At 34.6% G+C, this 12523-nt stretch overlaps 2 protein-coding genes across 2 annotated transcripts in view; both read right to left on the reverse strand.

Moving 5' to 3' along the window:
- Nucleotides 1-11342, reverse strand: part of LOC128248316 (uncharacterized protein DDB_G0271670-like) — a 21577-nt gene extending 10235 nt beyond the window's left edge. Inside the window, exon 1 of the mRNA XM_052969180.1 lies at nt 10423-11342. The gene's annotated coding sequence lies outside the window, so the exon portion shown is untranslated. The remainder of the gene's footprint in view (nt 1-10422) is intronic.
- Nucleotides 1-12523, reverse strand: part of LOC106882474 (formin-binding protein 4) — a 365705-nt gene that overhangs the window by 334418 nt on the left and 18764 nt on the right. The window lies entirely within an intron of this gene.

Here is a 12523-nt window from a genome sequence, read left to right on the forward strand (position 1 = left end):
TAAATATCTTTGACAAAATTATAAATTAAAATTCATTTTTTATATTTTGGCGTTTTCAAACCTGTTTTTTATAAATATATATATATATATATATATATATATATATGATGATGATGATATATATATATATATATATTTGTTTATATATTTTAGAACAAAAATGTCTTTATCAAAAGGTCAGACAACATTTATTGTCCCACAAATCACATGCTATAACAGTCATCCTGTTCAACTGCCCAAGGATATCTAATTTAACTTATTGAGTGGTCTTGTGGTTAACAGTATGAGTGGCAGGGCAGTAGGAGACTAGCTTTCTGGAACCCCTGAGGCATGCAGAGAAGGGAAGTGTACAGATGGGAGAGTGATGGAGGGAAACACAAGATACACAACCAATTTCTGTTGTTAGCAAATTTACATTACTGCTAAACGGACTTTTGAATCACTCTATGTGTGTGTGTGTGTGTGTGTGTGTGTGTGTGCAAGCATAACCATATATGTGTGTGTGTGTGTGTGTGTGTGTGTGTGTGTGTATTTATATTTGTATGTGTGTGTATATATATCACAAACATACATACATATGTACATAAAATAAAAACCATCTGGTGTGGTGTAGCAACATGGCTTTTCATGTGAGTTTACAGTAGACTATAGAAAGAGAAAGGGGGAGAGGGTGAAAGAGATTATTCTGGGGGAGATTCTTGGGTGCACGGACCCTTTCAGGGCAGTGGCAGCTGGTGGGATAAAAGGGGGTGACATACCAAAAAAATGCTGATTCTATCATGAAAACAGGATTTTGAAATTGAATCCCTAAATTCAGTGATCAAATTCAAGGGTGTCAATCTGTATGAGTAAAATGGAGCACAACAGTGATATGAAAATGTAGAAAATGAAATACTCAAATACTAATGAAATCAATATATACACAATTTTAATTTTAAATATCATATAAAGGACCAAATGAACTCCAATAGTAAGTTATCTAAATGCAAATGTGAACTTACTTTAGCATCAAATTAAAACAAGTTATTTATTAGTCAACAAAAATAGAGGCTAACATGTAAAGTGGACCAGGTGTTGTGGTTGTGGTTGCTGTTGTTGTAAAAGTTTAATCTCAATTCAGCCCTTGCTCGGTCAGACATATGATCAAACACGTTCTAGCTGTGACCAACTCATTGTCAGACATTAGTTTGCCTCAGACTACTTCAGTATCCAATATGTCCTTCCTTCTCTTTTTTAAAGATGATTATCATTTCAGAGATTTGTCTGGTATTACTAGCAAGTTGAGCAGCCCTATAAAAGATCCCTTATTGGCTCATGGACCACATATATTAAAACTGAGGACAGAATAAACTTTTTGCTGATGAAATTGCTGGGTTTGCTGGAGTCGTAAATGAACAGATGTAAACTGCATTCATCATTAAAATTTTGAGACCACAATATATTTGACCCCTTTTGATACAGAGACTGCCCCAAGTTCTGTGATGTAAAACTTCCAGTTTAAAAACATTCATATTTAAATCAAAATCTTCCATCACAATTTTATGCAAGAACATTTAAAGTTATGCTTCAAATACCAACTTAAAAATAAACGTAGAAGTTAATCATTTTGCTAAATGCAATTTCTTGGTTGTTTTCAAAATTAATAGCAGCAGGAAAGCTGTAGGCAACAGCATGAGAAATACTATGAACGGATTAATGATATTGTAATGTGTTCGACAGTGAAGGCTGCTTGACAATATCCTTGGCAAACATCAGGAATTCAGATCTACGTCTGAGAAAAAGTGAATTTTGGGATAACTTCAATCAAGTGAAAGAATCTCTTTTTTGTTAAATTAAACATTATACTGAGTAAAATGAAAAGTTAATATTCTTTTCTTAATGTAATTATAACAAATGAAAATCATACCACAATACATTCCTATTATGTACCCAGGATAAGCTTCAAACATATTCAATGTAGTGGTAAAATGATTTTCTACTATAATTGTAATTTTAACGTTTCTTTCCCCCTTGTGTGTCAAGTTCAGCCCCACAGCATGACATCTCTTTACAGCTCTGGGCTGACCAAGGCCTTGGAAGTGAAGAAATAGAAATTACAACTTCACAATGCATACTCAACACTTTTCATCTACCAGCCACTCCTGCGCCTATTTTTGAATATTGAGCTTTATTTGATAACTAGTTGATCTAGTAAGCGGGGCTTCCTATCAGCGAGGGGGGCCAGTGCACAATGACGCCGTAGAAAGGTAGGCCCCAAAACGGTGTGCATTCTCTCCTGATGACCCCATACACTCACTGGCTTTTGGTATGTGGAGCTTTTAACTGGTAGCACTTGCATGTGCAAGTTGTTTGCAAAACATATATATATATAAATAAGTGAGCACTATTTTTTAATTACTCTATAATGTATAATTTAACAATTATGATATGATACTATCACTTTACCTTAAAGCTTTTAGTTCTGTGTTGTGTGTGTGTTTTACACCTTGAATTCTTGGTGTCTGCCACATCCTCAAATACTCACTGTTGTATATATATATATATATATATATATATATATAATCCATCTTATATACATCATAAATATTTGGAATGAGGACAAGACAAATGTTAATGAGTAAGATGATCTCAACAGGATTTGAACTCTAAATTACTGAGTTATGATAGTGAACAACTGTAGGTACATATAAGCATTTCAATTCTACTTATTATTCATCTAAGCTAATATGATCACCAAACCTTAAGGAACCTGACAACAGGCTGACTGAAACTAAATTGTTTTCAATATAATATGGCTCTTCACATTTCATCTTCATAATCAAACGACCAAAGTGAAGCTCAATAGCAACTCTGCTGTTCTGGATTTGTAGCTTGTCTCTTGTTGGTTATGCAGACACTTTTATAGATCAACTTATACAACAATACTGATTGTAAGGTCCCGAGAGACCGGTTTGAGAGAAGGAATTTTAACTCTGGTTTCATGGGATGAAGTAAATCTAAATCTTTCATGAGATAGGATGGTTATCTGTTGCAGGTGACATTCGCAGATGATCTGTCACCCAAATCTGACATTGGAACGAGACAATTTGGTGCAGCTGCATGGATGCTGACGATCCGACACAGCTGACTGGACATTTTTGGCAACAGCATCTTTTGGTGCTGGAGGAACAGAGGTACACATGCTCAAATATATATATATAGAGAGAGAGAGAGAGAGAAAGCGAGTGAGAGAGATTACAATTTATATAAATTGAAGATGACTAACAAAGACTTTCTCTTTCCTCAGACGTGTATAAAGAAATATCCTTTCTGTTACAGACACAAGACTTGAAATTTTGGCAGGAGGAAGCTAGTTGATTAATTACATTGACCCCTGTACATGGCTGGTACTTGTTTCATCAACCCTGAAAGGATGAAAGGCTAAGTCGACCTTGGTGGAATCTGAACTCAGAACACAGAGGTAGACAAAATGCCACTAAGCATTTTGCCTGGCATGGTAATGCTTCTGCTACCTCACTGTTTATAAGTATAGAGAAACATATAAAGAGAGAGAGAAGGAGTGGAGGAAGAAAAGGAGGGGGGAGGGAAGAACTAGAGAAACACAAAAACATCGAATAAGTCAGCACTGAGTCAGTGGTGCCAAAACAGCTGTGCCGAAATGTCTCATACCCCTCTGACAGCTAGATAGACTAAAACAATGCAGAATGAAGTGTTCTGCTCAGGAACACAAATGTCAACAACAGATTTGAAATCATCTCCCATCAGATAATATTTCTACCTACACAACTAATTGTACAGGAACGATCTGGCATAAGTTCCTACTTCTCTTTTGATGAATTTACTTTTATGAAAGACATAAGTCAAGAACCCAACTCAGTGATATGGAAGTACTAAAGCACTGCAATGTTGCCTGGGAATTTTGGATCTTCATGAGAGGCCCACAGTGAATGACACACATGCAGTGCCATAAGGACTGTTGCAGCTCTCTATCAAATAGGAATTCACTGCAAGAGGACAAAAGTATCCAGCCTGCATAATAAATTATTCAAATACATATAAAAACAAGATATGTCCATCTGTCCTGAATAGATTAAAAGTGGCAGAGGAGAGATTAAGGTAGCGTGGAATCATACAAGCTCCCATATTTTCTTTACATATTCATTAAGTTTTTATATCAGTGTTTAGAGCAGTGGTTCTCAACCATTTTTTCCCCCCATGGACCTCTTTGTTTCCTATTTTATTTGGGTGAACCTTCATAGCTATTTGATGTTTAAAAAATCCTATCATATTTTTAGAATTATATATTAAGAATTGTATAAAAAAAAAATTGTTAAAATAGTTTGTGTATTGTAGAAGCATAACCAATTTATTGCAGATAAATTTTAACAATTAAATCTTATACGGACCCCAAGGGTCAAGTGGACCCTAGTTGAGAACAAGGCTGTGGAGTCGGAGTCGTGGAGTTGGAAACAATTAAGGGGTAGCTGGAGTCAGAGTTGGTAAAACTATACCAACTTTGACTCGCAATATCTTTCTTCTTTAATATAAACCAGTTATAACATATAGGCCTACTCAAAGTACAAGCTTATGCCTATTCTTTATGAGATACGTAAACCACAGTCAATTACATAAAAAGGAGTTGGAGGTGGCAATAGTGGAGGAGGAGGAGGAGTCGAAGTTTTTTGTTTCAACTCCACAGCCCTGGTTGAGAACAACTGGTTTCAAGAGAAACAGATAGAAAGAGATGAGGTATTTGTGGAAAAAATCAAATAGAGGAGGAGAAGATGAAAACAGTTTGATGTTGCAAAACAGAGAGAGAGAAAGAGAGACAGAAAGGCATTGATATGTTTAGGACAAAGAGGTAAGAAAAATCTAAACTCACCTTTCAGAAAAACAATACGGCCTCCATTTGATGAGTAAGTCAACGGCACAGAACAACTGATCCAGCTCTCGTATTAAAAGCGGAGGAGGTCAAACAGACATTCTCCTTATAAACTTCACCCCACAATCACCCGCTATTGGGGATGGGGGGAAAAGTATTTAAATACCATGAGGAAGTGTGTGTGTGTGTGTGTATAATTATAGGTAGGTGTGTGTGTGTGTGTGTGTGTGTGTGCATGTAGCAGTCCCAATGAGAAAGAGGAAGGGGAAAGAATAAACAGAAAGTGGTTTGAGGATCCAATATTCCAATTAATTATTCTGGTTAATGAATTGTTCGATTGGTATGTTATGAAGACAAAAAATAAAAAGACATAGGGGGCAGGGATAAATTGTATTGACCTCAAGAAAAGTCAAAATGTGGAAGGGATTGATCATGTTCCAGTCAATCTAGAATGCAAGGCAAAACAACAAAGTTTCAATACAGAACTCCACTTCCACTGTTGGTTCAAGATTGTTGCCAAATATTTATTACATATATTTGGAGAGAGATTAGTTACAAGATTCACTAGAATCTAGGTATATCCACAAGTAGGATGCTAGGCTTGGCTAGATACCATAACATTAGGGTAAAATGAGCATGAGGTATCGTGTATGTGTGTGTGTGTATATATATGTATATATATATATATATATATATATATATAGGTACCAAATCCAATATAAACCGTGTATCCGACTCAGGGTCAGTTCCTGGTGTGGTGCAGGTATAAAAAGAACACTAATGGAATTTAAAATTTACATCTGTTTCAGTTGAATTTTATTGATACGTTCATAGACTACATCAATTCTGAAACAACTGTAGTAAATTTAAAACCTATTGAAAGCAAGCAAGTAAAAATTTGGGGGAATAACTCCTGCAGAAAGGTTTTGTGCTTAAACCTTTTTCTACTGCACTTTATGTGACCCTTTAGTAATTAGTATATATTATATTACAATTATGTCGTAAATATTATGCAGTTTTTAGTGTGCTTATCTTAGTGTGGAAGAAAAAATAGTACTGTGAAGTGTGGTGAGGTGAGAGTTACAGACCCATCCAACCTAAGTGGGCAAACACAATTAAACCAAATTAAGCACTAAGAAACTGAAACGTATATCCAACTGGTTCCATGTACAACTTTGGTATATTTCTTTATAGCAGACACTATAGCCTGAGAACCAAAGCCAGTTGAAACTTATCTGAGGTTATATTTTGAGATATCTCAGTAATAATAATATGTACATATTTTTTAATGCTATCTCTGCATATTTACTTCATGCATTACCTTTCACATAGTCACAATGTTCAAAATTAATTACGCGATTTTTTTTCCCACAATACATTATGTATTTATTGTATATTGTCATGCTTTCTCTCTACCTACATATGACAATATTTAAAGACAAAATATACTTTGGCTCACAGACTAACTACATCTATGCTTTTGAAGTCCTATTGATAATGATCAAGAGAGATGTATCTAAATTCATGATAATGTTTTAGTTTCCCAAGGAAAAAGTACAGAGATAACTGCTGACTTTGGTGCGCAAAAGAAATATAGACACATAAAATAAAGAGAAACACAGCTGGAGCTGCTGTTTTCTATACAATATAAAAGATAGAGAAAGAAATACAGCTAGATTTGCTGTTTTCTGTACAATATAAAAGATACAGAAATACAACAATAACATGGTAGTAATATTTGAGTATGATAATTACACAGAAATAAAATATGTGACTGAAAATATACACAGAGAGAGAGCTGTAAAGGAAAATTAATAATGTGGAAAAAAAAAAAAAAATCTTGCTTGAATAAATTTGATAGAATCTGCCTCCAATATTATTTCAGCAGAAACCAACTGGAGAAATAAATATTTTGAATAAGATCTCACTGAAAATTAATATAGATTTCATCTTAATAATTTATGTTACTTCATTGCTAGAAGTTAAGGTCAGAATGTGAAAGATTAATTTTGCTTTTTAGAATTGGCTAGTTTCAAAATACAATTTTAGTTTCTGATTTCTTGGACAACTAGAAGGTAGTCATAAGAGCCATTATGTTCAGAGAATGAGTGTGGAGGGAATCAAACACTTTGATATAAAGCATATGAACGAACAGAATTAGGTGGCAGAGAATAAATTACACTTTAACCTTCATGGAATCAACTTGTTTTGCTGTTCAACAGAGAATGCAGGACTAATTTATAGACAGCCTGTCCTGAAGTTTGTGGCTAGTAACATCAGAGTAAGAGTCAGACAGACCCAGAAACAAGATAATTTGGAGAAGGATGGCATGGAAGCTAAAAGATGCCTCAACAGAAACCTATTATGTAAAAGCCAAATGGGAACAGACCAGATCTGTGATTGGTGCAAGAATCCAACCACACAGGTGACATGGTTTATAAAAGGATACAAAAAATAAAAGCCATAAAAATCTAAGAGACTCACCTAGGTAAAAATGGAAGAGAGTGCGGAGAACCTAAGCCTAATAGCTGATTCTGTTGAAGAATTAAGAAATTCTAAATGTAGAAGAAAGGTATAGAATCAACAAGATTTAATTCAGCTATATTCTGCCCAAATGTTCTGTTTTGTGTTGAAACAAACCAGATCCAGTCTCTCACAAACTCTACACTGTCAGTCTAAAAATAAGCAACCACATCGTCAAAATCTCAATTAATTAACTCATCTACAAAACAGAAGTTATCAACCACTTACAGAGTAATGTATGAATGGTAAAGCAGGGGCAGAGAGTTGAACAAATATAAGGCATGCTATCCCATGCTCTAACAACTACAATTTCCTCCATCACAGTCATCTTATTTACCTGACACAAACAGTCTTTTAATTAGTAAAAAGTATTATATAAAAATGCTTTATTCAGCAAAAACTACATCTCTTATCTATTTTTTCATTTTTTCAAACATTATTTTACTTTAAAAAAAAAAAAAAAAAAAGTACTAGAGTTGTTTTGTTATTTGGTCCAAGACTAGGGCAACACACGTACATTATACAAAGGTAAAAATATAATATAAAAGCTAAGTAGATTAGAAAAGTACAACCCAGTGTCAATCTTTCATAATTACAGAATCCGTAACAGAAAACAAGCTATGACCCATTTGGCTGGCAGACTGGCAAATTGTCAACTATTCAAATATAGGCATAGCTCTTATTTTAATTAAGATTGATAACTATGAAAATTTTTAAAAAAGCATAAAAAGTACTTGATCAAAAGAGCTATGAGTTTACACTTTTTTTTTAAAGACAATTATCAAAAGTAAATGAAGAGAAAATCACTAAAAGATATCTGAAACAAACATCCCTATTTTAACAACTATCCATGCTATATTAACATAAAACAAATAAATAAAAAGCCCTGTGTGAAACTATTCAAATTATAAATTGATAAATTTAATAATTTTCAAATCATTATAAAAAAACACATGTATGTCTCAATCGGTGTTTAGCGTTAATTTATGAGATTATCAAAAAAAAAAACTTCCTGTAATTAAAAACAAACTCTTTTAATTAGCTTTCCTACAAAGAAAATGTATTCGTTTTAAATTAGAAATCTTGTTCAAAAAGAAGAGGAGGCAGATTCTAATAAATTTAGTGATTTACTTCACAGAACAAGCGTAGATGTATTTTGGAAGAAGAAAAAAAAATACATAATTAAAATGGAGACTGTCAGTGGAAATTCAATGGAACTCCTGATTAAAATCAAACAGAGGATAATATAGAATAGAAATGTGGGAATAATAGATAATTATTTCTTACAGAGAGACAATAACCACTATTCAGTATATATGTGTGTGTGTGTGTGTGTGTGTATGTTGTATTATCTGAGAAAAATCTAGCACAGAAAATGGACAGAGACGGACTCGCTAACAAGGATATCAGATATGTGAAGGGAAAATAATCCTACCTGGGTTATAATTAAAGAACCTTTGATAATCACAAGCTATTGTGGAATTTGAACTCAGAATGTAAAGACAGACAAATGCCACTAAACATTTTGCTTGGCATGGTAATGATTATGCCAGCTTGCAGAATCGTTACCGATAATAATGATAATGGTTTCTTTCTTATGTTAGCAGAAGACTAAAATTTATAAGACAACAGTATCACTAATGTGAATCAATTTCAAAATATAAGGAGGAAAAGAAGCACTGAAACTGAGATCAAAGACCATCCAAAAAGGACCACCTACTGTCAGTGACACATTTAAATATGCAGGGGAGGGGAGGGAGGAGAGAGATACAGTTTATTGATTCAATCCTTGTATATATTAATATTGGTTTTAATATTGACCACTGATAGATGAAAGGCAAAGTCCAGTCTCAGCTTGAATTGAAGCTGAAATATACAATTTTCGAATGGTGGAATAAATCTGTTTGGCAATTTGTGTTGTTGAGACGGTATAAAGCTTCAGGGATGAGAAGCAATGCTGGACCTGGTGTTAATTTAATTCTGAACTGGGTAGCATAAAGCAAACCACTGTGTCTCTCAACTGTGTGTAATCATTGTAAGAAAAAAATATAAGCATTTGTTGCTGATGTCATAAGAACTGTAAAAACTCTGAGAGAACATGAAATAATTCTACTTTGGAACAGCGAAGCTCGAAGTAGATAAAGCTATAAATAATAGCCTGTAAATATTGAGTTAATAAATCCTTTGGATAGAAAAAAAAAATTGGCCAGCCTTTGACTTTTTTTTTATCCAAAAAGGCTTTTTAATCAAATATTTACAGCTTTATCTACTTCAAGCTTCACTGTTCCAAATAAGCCTTTGTATCAAGATGAAGTTATTGACATGAAGAAGTAATTATGCAATAAACATTTGATTATAATAATCAGATGGAGAACTAGAAACAATAAATTATGTTAATATTAAGCAGTTAAAATACGGTCAGAGTTTTTGTCTTTCGTTGAATTCTGCAAAATTGTGGGTGGATATAGAGAACTTGTCCATCAACCAAATAAGTGACTGGTATCTAACTGTAAAATTATAAAAACTGAAGGACTTGCATGAAGAAAGAGAAGTATAATGGGGAGGTAACGGAAACATTTATCATTTAAAATATTTTGGTAGGTTTTTAAGGCTCTATTAATGGTTAAACATATCTTGAGTCGGATTGTAATAAGGAGAACATAGTGAGAAAGAGAGAGAGGGAAAAAAGGGGTTAGAGTGAAAACAGGTTTGTACATCCAAAGCAACCATTTATATACACATTCACCTCACACAGACATCACTTTTGTGTGCACAATACATGTGTGTTGTTTCTTGGAAACATTGCTGACATCAGACTGCAAAAATAGAACTAATAATCAGTGATGTAAGAACAACATTATAATAATAATAATAATAATAATAATAATAATAATAATAATAATAATAATAATAATAATAAAAGGAATAATACAAAAGTTATTATCAGAGCTGTAAACAGAAGAGAAATACAGTTTCGATTAATAGCAGGAAGCAAAGGTAAGAAAAGTTAAACTCACCAGTAAAACCAGCATCAACATCACCTGGTCTGCAGTGAATGCCGCTACTTCAACATCATTTGCCATCAATAGCCAGCTTGCTTGCTTGGTAAATGCTGTTTTCCTCCCAATTTTTGCATATGTATATACATATATATATATATCTATATATACATATGTATATATTCGGGGAGTTTTTTTTCTCTCTCTCTCTCTCTCTCTCTTCTTCCCCTTTGTTCTTCTTCACTCTCATTCCTTATTTGTCTCTTTACCATGCTCGCTGGTTGCTTTCTTTCAAAACATCCACAGAGAGATAAGGAGACAAAAACAACCCCAAAACCCCAAACCCAAGCTGAAACCAGTCAGACACAAATCTTCATTTCAGCAGCTGCACAAGATAAGCTCAGCCCAGGTTTGAAATCATGTCGAATTAAGTCATTTAATGGTCTTGTCTTATCTGAGGGAAGGTCACAATTTCTAAAGTTCCAGTTCTTTGATTTCCAAAAGATTTTCGTCATTAAACTCCTTTCTTCTACCGAAATCCAATGGAGGCTTTTATTTCCACAATTTCTTTCCGTTAGCTCTAATCCGTCTCTCTCTTTCGCTCATCTTATTTTAGCTTATAAGATTGTTCTCTTCTTTACTCTCCTTCATTAAACGTTCACATCAGCCCAGACAAGCAGAGAATTGGGCCATTCAAGTCCAATAGATTCTGAGTGTTAATGTCAACATCAGTCGTCAGCAATGGAGTTGACAAGAGAACCAGAGAGCATCGATGAGAACTGGCGGTTGCCACCGTTGTCAAAAGCAGGCAGTTGCTATCGTTCTCAGCAGTCAAATCTGTCACCTGTCTACAGAGTCACAGTCATATGGGTTCAGGCAGCTCAATGTGCAACATACTTGCAAACTACCACAGGTTATATCCAAGAAGAACAAGAAGAAGAGATGGACGTACCTGTCCCAACAGACGGACCAACCAGTTGGTGCTCCACTTTTCTCAAATTGGATAATTTGTTGATTAGCTTCCTGCAATCTTTCAAAGAAATAGCTGGTTGACAGACCACCAGCTTGCCAGTCTGATGAACGAGTCTGCAAACAAGTTGTGAAAAAGCAATGGAATTTTTAAAGTGGCTTGAATAGTCATTTTGTTATTTTAGGAGATTATAATAGGATATATGTCACGAGTGAGCTTAGTACTAATGTCACAGGATAAGGTGAAAATTATTTATAGCATTGGGATACTATGATAAACTAAAATAAATTGACCCTTACACACCTGGGCCCCTGTGTATAACTTTACCCTCCACCTGCACTCCCAAGCAAAGAAAAAAAAATAGTTGCATCTACAGCTCAAGATTAAAGATTGCAGGCAAATCAAAGGACGGAATCGGCTGCATCTTCTTTTTCTGTATTGTGTTGTTCATTACCAGGGGAGAATCCAGCCATGATAACTTTTAACCTATTCCAACTGAAGTAGGAACATGACATGACGACAGGGTTGATTGTTGTGAAATACATTACGTAGGGGTATCTAAAGATGCCTGCAGATCTACAGCAGGATCCATCAAGCAATGACACAGCCACTAAAATCAAACTACCTGGAATTGAGATCATTAACCCATTTAGTCCCAGAGTTCTTAAATTTCTGAATATTACTTTAAAATTTTTACAGATCATCGTTTAACGTCCGCTTTCCATGCTAGCATGGGTTGGACGATTTGACTGAGGACTGGTGAAACCGGATGGCAACACCAGGCTCCAGTCTAATTTGGCAGAGTTTCTACAGCTGGATGCCCTTCCTAACGCCAACCACTCAGAGAGTGTAGTGGGTGCTTTTACGTGTCACCCGCACGAAAACGGCCATGCTCGAAATGGTGTCTTTTATGTGCCACCAGCACAAGCCAGTCCAGGGGCACTGGAAAAAAATGATTATCAAAACTCCTTTACTTCAAGTAGAAATGGAAATACTCGGTGTCCTATAAATAGGACATTGAGACAATGTGATATAGCTTATTTAATGTTCTCATTTAGTGTCCTATTTATAGGACAGTGGAACTTAATGGGTTACGAGAAATGGTATTTAAAGTTATTTTGTGTTAAAAGAGGATCTCTGAAAATCCAT

This window comes from Octopus bimaculoides, chromosome 7, assembly GCF_001194135.2.
Source record: "Octopus bimaculoides isolate UCB-OBI-ISO-001 chromosome 7, ASM119413v2, whole genome shotgun sequence".
In the NCBI taxonomy this organism is placed as follows: Eukaryota; Metazoa; Mollusca; class Cephalopoda; order Octopoda; family Octopodidae; genus Octopus; species Octopus bimaculoides.